Source organism: Triticum aestivum, chromosome 2A, assembly GCF_018294505.1.
Source record: "Triticum aestivum cultivar Chinese Spring chromosome 2A, IWGSC CS RefSeq v2.1, whole genome shotgun sequence".
Lineage (NCBI taxonomy): Eukaryota > Viridiplantae > Streptophyta > Magnoliopsida > Poales > Poaceae > Triticum > Triticum aestivum.
Window position 1 is genome coordinate 754,938,107 of NC_057797.1, and position 11,209 is coordinate 754,949,315.

The following is an 11,209-nucleotide window of genomic DNA, read 5'->3' on the forward strand; positions in this document are numbered from 1 at the left end:
TAAGAACAGATGCCTTCTTAGTAAGTGGTTGTGGAAGCTTTCTTCCGGGACTGAGGCCATGTGGGTGCAGATCCTCCGCAGCAAGTGTTGGGGAACGTAGCAGAAATTCAAAATTTTCCTACGTGTCACCAAGATCTATCTATGGAGTCATCTAGCAACGAGGGAGGAGTGGATCTACATACCCTTGTAGATCGCGCGCGGAAGCGTTCAAGAGAATGGGGTTGATGGAGTCGTACTCGTCGTGATCCAAATCACCGATGATCCTAGCGCCGAACGGACGGCACCTCCGTGTTCAACACACGTACGGAGAAGCGACGTCTCCTCCTTCTTGATCCAGCAAGGGGGAAGGAGAGGTTGATGGAGATCCAACAGCACGACGGCGTGGTGGTGGAAGTAGCGGGATACCAACAGGGCTTCGCCAAGCGCTGCGGGAGGAGGGAGATGTGTCATGGCAGGGAGAGGGAGGCGCCAGGGCTTAGGTATGGTTGCCCTCCCTTCCCCCCACTATATATAGGGCCAAGGGAGAGGGGGGCGCAGCCTTGGCCCTTCCTCCAAGGAAGGTGCGGCCAAGGGAGGAGTCCATCCTCCCCAAGGCACCTAGGAGGTGCCTTCCCCCTTTAGGACTCTTCCTTTCCCCTCTTCTCTTGGCGCATAGGCCTCTTGGGGCTGGTGCCCTTGGCCCATATAGGCCAAGGCGCACCCCCTACAGCCCATGTGGCCCCCCGGGGCAGGTGGCCCCACCCGGTGGACCCCCGGGACCCTTCCGGTGGTCCCAGTACAATACCGGTGACCCCGAAATTTGTCCCGATGGCCGAAATAGCACTTCCTATATATAATTCTTTACCTCCGGACCATTCCGGAACTCCTCGTGACGTCCGGGATCTCATCCGGGACTCCAAACAACTTTCGGGTTACCGCATACTAATATCTCCATAACCCTAGCATCACCGAACCTTAAGTGTGTAGACCCTACGGGTTCGGGAGACATGCAGACATGACCAAGACGTTCTCCGGTCAATAACCAACAGCGGGATCTGGATACCCATGTTGGCTCCCACATGTTCCACGATGATCTCATTGGATGAACCACGATGTCAAGGACTTAATCAATCCCATATACAATTCCCTTTGTCTAGCGGTACGATACTTGCCCGAGATTCGATCGTCGATATCCCGATACCTTGTTCAATCTCGTTACCGGCAAGTCTCTTTTACTCGTTCCGTAACACATCATCCCGTGATCAACTCCTTGATCACATTGTGCACATTATGATGATGTCCTACCGAGTGGGCCCAGAGATACCTCTCCGTTTACACGGAGTGACAAATCCCAGTCTCGATTCGTGCCAACCCAACAGACACTTTCGGAGATACCCGTAGTGCACCTTTATAGTCACCCAATTACGTTGTGACATTTGGCACACCCAAAGTATTCCTACGGTATCCGGGAGTTGCACAATCTCATGGTCTAAGAAAATGATACTTGACATTAGAAAAGCTTTAGCATACGAACTACACGATCTTGTGCTAGGCTTAGGATTGGGTCTTGTCCATCACATCATTCTCCTAATGATGTGATCCCGTTATCAATGACATCCAATGTCCATGGTTAGGAAACCGTAACCATCTATTGATCAACGAGCTAGTCAACTAGAGGCTTACTAGGGACATGGTGTTGTCTATGTATCCACACATGTATCTGAGTTTCCTATCAATACAATTCTAGCATGGATAATAAACGATTATCATGAACAAGGAAATATAATAATAATCAATTTATTATTGCCTCCAGGGCATATTTCCAACAGTCTCCCACTTGCACTAGAGTCAATAATCTAGTTCACATCGCCATGTGATTAACACTCAAGGTCACATCCCCATGTGACTAACACCCAAAGAGTTTACTAGAGTCAATAATCTAGTTCACATTACCATGTGATTAACACTCGATGAGTTCTAGGTTTGATCATGTTATGCTTGTGAGAGATGTTATAGTCAACGGGTCTGAATCTTTCAGATCCGTATGTACTTCGCAAATCTCTATGTCATCTTGTAGATGCAACTACTACGCTACATTTGGAGCTATTACAAATAACTGTTCTACTATACGAATCCAGTTTACTACTCAGAATAATCTGGATTAGTGTCAAAGTTTGCATCAGCGTAACCCTTTACGACGAACTCTTTTACCACCTCCATAATCGAGAAAATTCCTTAGTCCACTAGTTACTAAGGATAACTTTGACCGCTGTCTTGTGATCCATTCTTGGATCACTCTTGTACCCCTTGACTGACTCATGGCAAGGCACATTTCAGGTGCGGTACATAGCATGGCATACCGTATAGAGCCTATGACAAAAGCATAGGGGACGACCTTCGTCCTTCCTCTTTCTTTTGCCGTGGTCGAGCTTTAAGTCTTAACTTCATACCTTACAACTCAGGCAAGAACTCCTTCTTTGACTGGTCCATCTTGAACACCTTCAAGATCATGTCAAGGTATGTGCTCATTTGAAAGTACCATTAAGCGTTTTGATCTATCCTTATAGATCTTGATGCTCAATGTTCAAGTAGCTTAATCCAGGCTTTCCATTGAAAAACACTTTCCAAATAACCCTATATGCTTTCCAGAAATTTTACGTCATTTCTGATCAACAATATGTCAACAACATATATTTATCAGAAATTCTATAGTGCTCCCACTCACTTCTTTGGAAATACAAGTTTCTCATAAACTTTGTATACACCCAAAATCTTTGATCATCTCATCAAAGCATACATTCCAACTCCGAGATGCTTACTCCAGTCCTTAGAAGGATTGTTGGAGCTTTGCATACTTATTAGCATCTTTCAGGATTGACAAAATCCTTCCGGTTGTATCACATACAACCTTTCCTCAAGAAAATCGTCGAGGAAACAATGTTTGACATCCTATCTGCAAGATTTCATAAATAATGCAGTAATCGCTAATATAATTCAAACAGACTCTTAGCATCGCTACGAGTGAGAAAATCTCATCGTAGTCAACTCCTTGAACTTGTCGGAAAACATCTTAATGACAAGTCAAGCTTTTTAATGGTGACATTTACCATCATTGTCCGTCTTCCTTTTAAAATCCATCTGTACTCAATAGCCTTACGACCATCGAGTTGTTCTGCCAAAGTCTACACTTTGTTTTCATACATGGATCCTTTCTCGGATTTTATGGCCTCAAGCCATTTATCGGAATCCTGGCCCACCATCGCTTCTCCATAGCTCGTAGGTTCATTGTTGTCTAGCAACATGACTTCCAAGACAGGATTACGTACCACTCTGAAGTAGTACGCATCCTTGTCATCCCACGAGGTTTGGTAGTGACTTGATCTGAAGTTTCATGAGCACTATCATAAGCTTCCACTTCAATTGATGTAGGTGCCACAGGAACAACTCCCTATGCACTGCCACATGCTAGTTGAAGAGACGGTTCAATAACCTCATCAAGTCTCCACCATCCTCCCACTTAATTCTTTCGAGAGAAACTTTTCCTCGAGAAAGGACCCGATTCTAGAAACAATCCCTTATTGCTTTCGGATCTGAGATAGGAGGTATACCCAATTGTTTTGGGTGTCCTATGAAGATGCATTTATCCGCTTTGGGTTCGAGCTTATCAGCCTGAAACTTTTCACATAAGCGTCGCAGCCCCAAACTTCTAAGAAATGACAGCTTAGGTTTCTCTAAACCATAGTTCATATGGTGTCATCTCATCGGAATTTACTTCTAAGAAATGACAGCTTAGGTTTCTCTAAACCATAGTTCATATGGTGTCATCTCATCGGAATTTCATGGTGCCCTTTTAAAGTGAATGTGGTTGTCTCTAATGCCTAACCCATAAACTATCGTGGTAATTCGATAAGAGACATCATGGTATGCATCATATCCAATAGGGTGCAGTTATGATGTTAGGACACACCATCACACTATGGTGTTCCAGGCTGTATTAGTTGTGAAACAATTTCCACAATGTCTTAATTCTGTGCCAAACTCATAATTCAGATATTCATCTCTATGATCATATCATAGATATTTTATCCTCTTGTCACGACGATCTTTCAACTTCACCCTGAAATTACTTGAACCTTTCAATAATTCAGACTCGTGCTTCATCAAGTAAATATACTCAACATCTACTCAAATCATCTGTGAAGTAAGAACATAACGATATCCACTACATGCCTCAGCACTCATTGGACTGCACACATCAAAATGTATTACTTCCAACAAGTTGCTTTCTAGTTCCATTTTACTGAAAACGAGGCTTTCAGTCATCTTGCCCATGTGGTATGATTTGCATGTCTCAAGTGATTCAAAATCAAGTGAGTCCAAACGGTCCATTTGCATGGAGTTTCTTCATGCATATACACCAATAGACATGGTTCGCATGCCTCAAACTTTTCAAAAACGAGTGAGCCCAAAGATCCATCAACATGGAGCTTCTTCATGCGTTTTATACCGATATGACTTACATGGCAGTGCCACAAGTAGGTGGTACTATCATTACTATCTTTTGGCATGAACATGTGTACCACTACGATCGAGATTCAATAAACCATTCATTTTAGGTGTAAGACCATTGAAGGTATTATTCAAATAAACAGAGTAACCATTATTCTCCTTAAATGAATAACCGTATCATGATAGACATAATCCAATCATGTCTATGCTCAACGCAAACACCAAATAACAATTATTTAGGTTTTAATACCAATCTCGATGGTAGTGGGAGTGTGCGATGCTTGATCATATCAACCTTGGAAACACTTCCAACACATATCGTCAGCTCACCTTTAGCTAGTCTCCGTTTATTCCGTAGCTTTTATTTCGAGTTACTAACACTTAGCAACCGAACCGGTATCTAATACCCTGGGGCTACTAGGAGTACTAGTAAAGTACACATTAACACAATGTATATCCAATATACTTCTATCGACCTTGCCAGCCTTCTCATCTACCAAGTATCTAGGGTAATTCTACTCCAGTGGCTGTTCCCCTTATTACAAAAGCACTCAGTCTCGGGTTTGGGTTCAACCTTGGGTTTCTTCACTAGAGCAGCAGCTGAATTGCCGTTTCATGAAGTATCCCTTTGTTCCCTTGCCCTTCTTGAAACTAGTGGTTTCACCAACCATCAACAATTGATGCTCCTTCTTGATTTCTACTTTCGCGGTGTCAAACATCGCGAATATCTCAAGGATCATAATATATGTCCCTGATATATCATAGTTCATCATGAAGCTCTAGCAGCTTGGTGGTAATGACTTCGGAGAACCATCACTATTTCATCTGGAAGATCAACTCCCACTCGATTCAAGCGATTGTTGTACTCAGACAATGTGAGCACAAGTTCAACAATTGAGCTTTTCTCCCTCAGTTTGCAGGCTAAGAAAATCGTCGGAGGTCTTATACCTCTTGACGTGGGCACGAGCCTGAAATCCCAATTTCAGCCCTCAAAACATCTCATATGTTTCGCGACGTTTCAAAACGTCTTCGGTGCCTCAACTCTAAACCGTTTAACTGAACTATCACGTAGTTATCAAAATGTGTATGTCAGATGTTCGCAACATCCACAGACGACGTTCGAGGTTCAGCGCACTGAGTGGTGCATTAAGGACAAAAGCCTTCTATGAAGCAATGAGGACAATCCTCAGTTTACGGACCTAGTCCGCATAATTGCTACTATCAACTTTCAACTAAATTTTCTCTAGGAACATATCTAAACAGTAGAACTGAAGCGCGAGCTACGACATAATTTGCGAAGACCTTTTGACTATGTTCAGGATAATTAAGTTCATCTTATGAACTCCCACTTAGATAGACATCCCTCTAGTCATCTAAGTGATTACATGGTCTGAGTCAACTAGGCCGTGTCCGATCATCACGTGAGACGGACTAGTCAACATCGGTGAACATCTTCATGTTGATCGTATCTTCTATACGACTCATGCTCGACCTTTCGGTCTCTTGTGTTCCGAGGCCATGTCTGTACACATGCTAGGCTCGTCAAGTCAACCTAAGTGTTTCGCATGTGTAAATCTGTCTTACACCCGTTGTATGTGAACGTTAGAATCTATCACACCCGATCATCACGTGGTGCTTCGAAACAACAAACTGTCGCAACGGTGCACAGTTAGGGGGAACACTTTCTTGAAATTATTATGAGGGATCATCTTATTTACTACCGTCGTTCTAAGTAAACAAGATGCAAAAACATGATAAACATCACATGCAATCAAATAGTGACATGATATGGCCAATATCATATTGCTCCTTTTGATCTCCATCTTCGGGGCTCCATGATCATCAACGTCACCGGCATGACACCATGATCTCCATCATCATGATCTCCATCATCGTGTCTCCATGAAGTTGTCACGTCATCTATTACTTCTACTACTACAGCTAACGGTTAGCAATAAAGTAAAGTAATTACATGACGTTTATGTTGACACGCAGGTCATAAATAAATTAAGACAACTCCTATGGCTCCTGCCGGTTGTCATACTCATCGACATGCAAGTCGTGATTCCTATTACAAGAACATGATCAATCTCATACATCACATATATCATTCATCACATCCTTTGGCCATATCACATCACATAGCATACCCTGCAAAAACAAGTTAGACGTCCTCTAATTGTTGTTTGCATGTTTTACGTGGCTGCTATGGGTTTCTAGCAAGAACGTTTCTTACCTACGCAAAAACCACAACGTAATATGCCAATTGCTATTTACCCTTCATAAGGACCCTTTTCATCGAATCCGATCCGACTAAAGTGGAAGAGACAGACACCCGCCAGCCACCTAATGCAACTAGTGCATGTCAGTCGGTGGAACCGGTCTCACGTAAGCGTACGTGTAAGGTTGGTCCGGGCCGCTTCATCCCACGATGCTGCCGAATCAAGATAAGACTAGTAACAGCAAGCATATTGAACAAAATCAACGCCCACAACTACTTTGTGTTATACTCGTGCATAGAAACTACGCATAGACCTAGCTCATGATGCCACTGTTGGGGAACGTAACAGAAATTCAAAATTTTCCTACGTGTCACCAAGATCTATCTATGGAGTCATCTAGCAACCAGGGAGGAGTGGATCTACATACCCTTGTAGATCGCGCGCGGAAGCGTTCAAGAGAACGGGGTTGATGGAGTCGTACTCGTCGTGATCCAAATCACCGATGATCCTAGCGCCGAACGGACGGCACCTCCGTGTTCAACACACATACGGAGCAGCGACGTCTCCTCCTTCTTGATCCAGCAAGGGGGAAGGAGAGGTTGATGGAGATCCAACAGCACGACGGCGTGGTGGTGGAAGTAGCGGGATACCAACAGGGCTTCGCCAAGCGCTGCGGGAGGAGAGAGATGTGTCATGGGAGGGAGAGGGAGGCTCCAGGGCTTAGGTATGGTTGCCCTCCCTTCCCCCCACTATATATAGGGCCAAGGGAGAGGGGGGCTCAGCCTTGGCCCTTCCTCCAAGGAAGGTGCGGCCAAGGAGTCCATCCTCCCCAAGGCACCTAGGAGGTGCCTTCCCCCTTTAGGACTCTTCCTTTCCCCTCTTCTCTTGGCGCATGGGCCTCTTGGGGCTAGTGCCCTTGGCCCATATAGGCCAAGGCGCACCCCCTACAGCCCATGTGGCCCCCCGGGGCAGGTGGCCCCACCCGGTGGACCCCCGGGACCCTTCCGGTGGTCCCGGTACAATACCGGTGACCCCGAAACTTGTCCCAATGGCCGAAATAGCACTTCCTATATATAATTCTTTACCTCCGGACCATTCCGGAACTCCTCGTGACGTTCGGGATCTCATCCGGGACTCCGAACAACTTTCGGGTTACCGCATACTAATATCTCCATAACCCTAGCGTCACCGAACCTTAAGTGTGTAGACCCTACGGGTTCGGGAGACATGCAGACTTGACCAAGACATTCTCCGATCAATAACCAACAGCGGGATCTGGATACCCATGTTGGCTCCCACATGTTCCACGATGATCTCATCGGATGAACCACGATGTCAAGGACTTAATCAATCCCGTATACAATTCCCTTTGTCTAGCGGTACGATACTTGCCCGAGATTCGATCGTCGGTATCCCGATACCTTGTTCAATCTCGTTACCGGCAAGTCTCTTTACTCGTTCCGTAACACATCATCCCGTGATCAACTCCTTGATCACATTGTGCACATTATGATGATGTCCTACCGAGTGGGCCCAGAGATACCTCTCCGTTTACACGGAGTGACAAATCCCAGTCTCGATTCGTGCCAACCCAACAGACACTTTCGGAGATACCCGTAGTGCACCTTTATAGTCACCCAGTTACGTTGTGACGTTTGGCACACCCAAAGTATTCCTACGGTATCCGGGAGTTGCACAATCTCATGGTCTAAGGAAATGATACTTGACATTAGAAAAGCTTTAGCATACGAACTACACGATCTTGTGCTAGGCTTAGGATTGGGTCTTGTCCATCACATCATTCTCCTAATGATGTGATCCCGTTATCAATGACATCCAATGTCCATGGTTAGGAAACCGTAACCATCTATTGATCAACGAGCTAGTCAACTAGAGGCTTACTAGGGACATGGTGTTGTCTATGTATCCACACATGTATCTGAGTTTCCTATCAATACAATTCTAGCATGGATAATAAACGATTATCATGAACAAGGAAATATAATAATAATCAATTTATTATTGCCTCTAGGGCATATTTCCAACAGTCTCCCACTTGCACTAGAGTCAATAATCTAGTTCACATCGCCATGTGATTAACACTCAAGGTCACATCCCCATGTGACTAACACCCAAAGAGTTTACTAGAGTCAATAATCTAGTTCACATTACCATGTGATTAACACTCGATGAGTTCTGGGTTTGATCATGTTATGCTTGTGAGAGATGTTATAGTCAACGGGTCTGAATCTTTCAGATCCGTATGTACTTCGCAAATCTCTATGTCATCTTGTAGATGCAACTACTACGCTACATTTGGAGCTATTCCAAATAACTGTTCTACTATACGAATCTAGTTTACTACTCAGAATAATCTGGATTAGCGTCAAAGTGTGCATCGGCGTAACCCTTTACGACGAACTCTTTTACCACCTCCATAATCGAGAAAATTCCTTAGTCCACTAGTTACTAAGGATAACTTTGACCGCTGTCTTGTGATCCATTCTTGGATCACTCTTGTACCCCTTGACTGACTCATGGCAAGGCACATTTCAGGTGCGGTACATAGCATGGCATACCGTATAGAGCCTATGACAAAAGCATAGGGGACGACATTCGTCCTTCCTCTTTCTTTTGCCGTGGTCGAGCTTTAAGTCTTAACTTCATACCTTACAACTCAGGCAAGAACTCCTTCTTTGACTGGTCCATCTTGAACACCTTCAAGATCATGTCAAGGTATGTGCTCATTTGAAAGTACCATTAAGCGTTTTGATCTATCCTTATAGATCTTGATGCTCAATGTTCAAGTAGCTTAATCCAGGCTTTCCATTGAAAAACACTTTCCAAATAACCCTATATGCTTTCCAGAAATTCTACGTCATTTCTGATCAACAATATGTCAACAACATATATTTATCAGAAATTCTATAGTGCTCCCACTCACTTCTTTGGAAATACAAGTTTCTCATAAACTTTGTATACACCCAAAATCTTTGATCATCTCATCAAAGCATACATTCCAACTGCGAGATGCTTACTCCAGTCCTTAGAAGGATTGTTGGAGCTTTGCATACTTATTAGCATCTTTCAGGATTGACAAAACCTTCCGGTTGTATCACATACAACCTTTCCTCAAGAAAATCGTCGAGGAAACAATGTTTTGACATCCTATCTGCAAGATTTCATAAATAATGCAGTAATCGCTAATATAATTCAAACAGACTCTTAGCATCGCTACGAGTGAGAAAGTCTCATCGTAGTCAACTCCTTGAACTTGTCGGAAAACATCTTAATGACAAGTCGAGCTTTTTAATGGTGACATTTACCATCATTGTCCGGCTTCCTTTTAAAATCCATCTATACTCAATAGCCTTACGACCATCGAGTTGTTCTGCCAAAGTCTACACTTTGTTTTCATACATGGATCCTTTCTCGGATTTTATGGCCTCGAGCCATTTATCGGAATCCGGGCCCACCATCGCTTCTCCATAGCTCGTAGGTTCATTGTTGTCTAGCAACATGACTTCCAAGACAGGATTAAGTACCACTCTGAATTAGTACGCATCCTTGTTATCCCACGAGGTTTGGTAGTGACTTGATCTGAAGTTTCATGATCACTATCATAAGCTTCCACTTCAATTGGTGTAGGTGCCACAGGAACAACTCCCTGTGCCCTGCCACACGCTAGTTGAAGAGACGGTTTAATAACCTCATCAAGTCTCCACCATCCTCCCACTTAATTCTTTCGAGAGAAACTTTTCCTCGAGAAAGGACCCGATTCTAGAAACAATCCCTTATTGCTTTCGGATCTGAGATAGGAGGTATACCCAATTGTTTTGGGTGTCCTATGAAGATGCATTTATCCGCTTTGGGTTCGAGCTTGTCAGCCTGAAACTTTTCACATAAGCGTCGCAGCCCCAAACTTCTAAGAAATGACAGCTTAGGTTTCTCTAAACCATAGTTCATATGGTGTCATCTCATCGGAATTTCATGGTGCCCTTTTAAAGTGAATGTGGTTGTCTCTAATGCCTAACCCATAAACTATCGTGGTAATTCGATAAGAGACATCATGGTATGAATCATATCCAATAGGGTGCAGTTATGATGTTAGGACACACCATCACACTATGATGTTCCAGGCTGTATTAGTTGTGAAACAATTTCCACAATGTCTTAATTCTGTGCCAAACTCATAATTCAGATATTCATCTCTATGATCATATCATAGATATTTTATCCTCTTGTCACGACGATCTTTCAACTTCACCTTGAAATTACTTGAACCTTTCAATAATTCAGACTCGTGATTCATCAAGTAAATATACTCAACATCTACTCAAATCATCTGTGAAGTAAGAACATAACGATATCCACTACATGCCTCAGCACTCATTGGACTGCACACATCAAAATGTATTACTTCCAACAAGTTGCTTTCTAGTTCCATTTTACTGAAAACGAGGCTTTCAGTCATCTTGCCCATGTGTTATGATTTGCAT